The 3,213-nt window shown below is 36.6% G+C and overlaps 1 protein-coding gene across 5 annotated transcripts in view; it reads left to right on the plus strand.

Annotated features, from left to right (window-relative positions):
- LOC103129415 (uncharacterized) overlaps nucleotides 1–3,213 on the plus strand; it is a 9,526-nt gene that overhangs the window by 2,968 nt on the left and 3,345 nt on the right. The window lies entirely within an intron of this gene.

Genomic DNA, 3,213 nt, shown 5'->3' on the forward strand with positions numbered 1-3,213 from the left:
CTGCTGGTGAAACCAACAGCCTTGTCACTCGGGTGGATCATACTTCCAAAAACTACTAAATTCAATATTGTCACAAAGTTTTCATCAAACTCATGTTTGGTAACAGGAGAATCAATGAAACCATATTTAATTGTCATATGTTTTAATTATTAAAATGATTTGTAGCCAGTCTAATCCTGGTTTATGTTGAATGTCAGTGGTTGTGTTGGGTTTTCTTTTATACCACAGACGGATTTGACAATAAAGACATTTAGTGTTTTAATGCAGTGTCTGTCGGGGCGTTCGCTTTTTCTTGGATTTCTAATTGGCTCTGATCTCTTATATTTGGCTACATGTTGAATTTTAGTTCTGCAACAGGATTAAATCTGTTTCTGTTGTGCAAGACTGATATATCTTTGCTAATCAGACTACGAATAATAGTGGAACTTTGCAGAAGGTGAGAAATTGGGAGGTGGAGGGTTAATTATTGTTATCCAACAAGAATTTTATTGTGAACGATAATCTCAAAATATTCCCAGATGTCAGAGATTTTCCTCTTGCTGGCTCCATTTCAGACAATCAGTCAAGTTTTTTGTGTAGCAGGTTTCAGCAACAATGCAGTTCAAAGAGATTTACATAATAAAATCACAAAAATATAGTTATTAAAAAAACAACATTTTGACAATTGGGAAAATCAGTAACAAACTTTACATTTTGATGAGTGCCATCATCAATACACATCAACTATGTTGGTCAATGTTCATTTTATTTGGTCACTGAAGACAAATATCCTCTGATGCGACCAAATGGACAACAACCCATGAAGCAGCACGGCTAATCGTGCTTTTATTTTGAAAATCGACACGCAAAATGAAGCAGTCACGTGACTCTCATGTTTGTTGCCAGTCACGTGGTTTTTAGCAAGACCACAGACATAGTAGACCCCTCATGGAAGGGTCGCCCGTTGCTGCGATATGTCACAGCGTCCGCCATATTGAATGTGGAATATGTGCCAGTAAGCTAATACAGGTAAATGGACTGAACTTCACCAAGTGCCGTTCTACAAAGTATTTTAAGTTAATTCCTGCCACTGACACATTTTCTCACACACATTAATATATTTGGTAATCAAAGAAATGACTAAAGAGAGTTTCTAACTTTTGATGTGATTAATTGTTTTGGGGCATTTCTGAATAAAGAGCACAATGTTTTTATTTGATAAAATTATTCTGATAATTTTTATAATGACACTGATGAACAGACACTTTTACAGTGTTTTATTAAAGAATATATTTACATAATTCCGTAATTTAATGTACATTCAACATGTCAAGTCAACAAATAATCTATTTTTATACATTATTGAGAAATGACTTTTGATTTATAAATCAGTCATTGTCAAACATTAAACTACATATTTTTCTTAGTTTTTTCCAGAGAAAAAAATATTTATTACAGTAAGTCAACTCTGCTATTGACAGCAAAGAGTGAAAAATAATTCTAACAGAGTAAATTATTTTTATTTCATTACCATAAGCTGTATTAATACACTACTTCAGATTGAGATTTAAAAATACACAAAAAGTGAAAGAACAAAACATTTATTATACTGGTCACACTGGGAGAACTCCAATGACTTCTGAGACGTCCTGGTTCACAGGCTAAAGCCAAGGATAATCAATCAATCAATCAATCAATCAATCAATCAATCAATCAATCAATCCTCTTTATTTAGAGACTATCATGGTCTATAAACAGACAGAACAAGAACAATAAAAAGAAATAAAGAAAATACATAAAATATAAACATATTTTACTAAAGCGCCAGTGATTCCACAAACTGGAGAAGAACCTCACTGAGCTTTGAACAGGTTTGGTCAAAGTCTGAATGATGCTGTTGGCAGATTCTGTTAATCTACACATACATCTGGTCATAATGTTTCGAAGCACAGCAGTGCAGGTTGGTACATTGGCATTCACAAACATCTGACTGGCTCTACTCAATCAGGGCGCCCTAAGCAGCATCCTCATGCCATCATTATAAGCAACCTGAAATTTATTCCTTTTCCTGTAACGCCGCCACAGGTGGGCTTTGTACATTGGAGTACAGTACGCTTTAAAAAGTGCAGCTTTGACAGATGCTGAGCACATGGAGAACCTCCAAAGGGGAATATCAGCTTGTACACCTGGAGTACAACGCTGCCTGTAAACGTCTGTCATCAGACAGGTCAGCGGTGATGTGATGTCCCAAATGTCTGACCTCATCAGTGACCTGGAGGATGCTGCCAGACAGGGTGAAGTCAGGAAAAGATAATTTAGTATCTTCTTTGCTCTTGACAATCATGATGTTGCTCTTTTTTGCATTATATTTAATATCATGCTGTAACCCCTAACAGTTGCTGTGGACCAGCATTATATGGACAGAATATCACAAGATCGTAAGCGTACATCAGGTGGTTGATGGTTCGATTACCAACCCGACAGCCAGTCCTACATTGATTCAGCAGCTTAGATAAATCCTCCATATGCAGGTTAAAAAGGCCAGGAGATAAAAAGCTGCCTTGCCACACCCCATTACCCACATAAAAAGAAGATGATACAGAGTTTCCCCATTTTACAGACATATTCTGGTGAGCATACCAATACACTGATATTCTTAATAAATATTTCGGAACTCCTCTCTCATGCAATTTATGAAACAATTTGTCATGATTAACATGACTTTGGTTTAAAACCAAATTGATAATCAGATGTGCCTATAAACGTCTCAATTCTGCTTAGCAGAGCCTTCTCCAAAACTTTTGATAAGGTGCTGGCCAGAGCCATGGGCCGATAGTTGTCTTTGCTATTTAAGGAGAAAGAGAAATTATCCAAAAGTGAAATAGAAAATACATTTGTTTCCTTCCTATTCAGAAAAAGCCATTTTCAGCATGTTGGGCTCTGACTCGTAGCGTCTTTATAGCTAAATACCGACATGGAGAAGCTGAGCTGGAAACAGACTGAAGAACAGCAGCTCCAGCTCTGATCCTGACTGATCTTTCCTCACTAAATCCTCTGGTTTCTAATGAACTTCTCCTCTAACAGCGGTTTCTCATCACCTCTCTCTCATTAGAAAACAGTATGAAAACTTTAGCTGCTATAGTTAGCAGCGGTTATTTCGGGCCAATTTAGCTACATAAGAAATATTTTCCAGTTGTTTTCCGGTTGTAATTCTGATCTTTCATCCTTACCTGT

Source organism: Poecilia formosa, unplaced genomic scaffold, assembly GCF_000485575.1.
Source record: "Poecilia formosa unplaced genomic scaffold, Poecilia_formosa-5.1.2 Scaffold544, whole genome shotgun sequence".
Classification (NCBI taxonomy): domain Eukaryota; kingdom Metazoa; phylum Chordata; class Actinopteri; order Cyprinodontiformes; family Poeciliidae; genus Poecilia; species Poecilia formosa.